This window comes from Miniopterus schreibersii (assembly GCF_964146895.1).
Source record: "Miniopterus schreibersii genome assembly, chromosome: 9".
Lineage (NCBI taxonomy): Eukaryota > Metazoa > Chordata > Mammalia > Chiroptera > Miniopteridae > Miniopterus > Miniopterus schreibersii.
The window spans coordinates 65655719-65656292 of NC_138118.1; positions in this window are offsets into that span (position 1 = coordinate 65655719).

The window sequence follows — 574 nt, forward strand, 5'->3', positions numbered from 1 at the left end:
CTGTCTCTCTCCCTCTCCTTTCCTCTCTCTGAGATCAATAAAGGTATATTAAAAAAAAATTTTTTTTAATTGCCTTTATCAGGAATTATAAGAGAACTGGGTAGGTAATTTGGATGGCCCATTAAAAAAAAAACAAAAAACCACAAAAAACAATGTCTTTATTGGTTTCAGAGAGAGGAAGGGAGAAGGAGAGAGAGAGATAGGATGGAAAAATATCCTTGGGTGAGGATTTAAAAAAAATGAAAAATCATGTAAATTTTAGTGTTTTTTTAAAAATTAGAATGATTTTTTTGAACTGGTTTTCAGTTAGAAATAGGATTTTCTGTGTTCTTGTACACCTTGACTTGAATATGCAACAGAATCATACCATAATGCTAACACTGGGTCCAGGACAGCAGCCCTTAGCGTGGGAGATCAACCCCACCCTCTCTGTATTCTGAACCATAGTAAACGCATGCACCGTACAATACGCATTAATTATAACCATCCATCATACGCTGAGCACAAAATAACAAAAAGAAATCAGCTAAAATTTCTACTATAAACCATTACATTATAATGAGACACATATTTT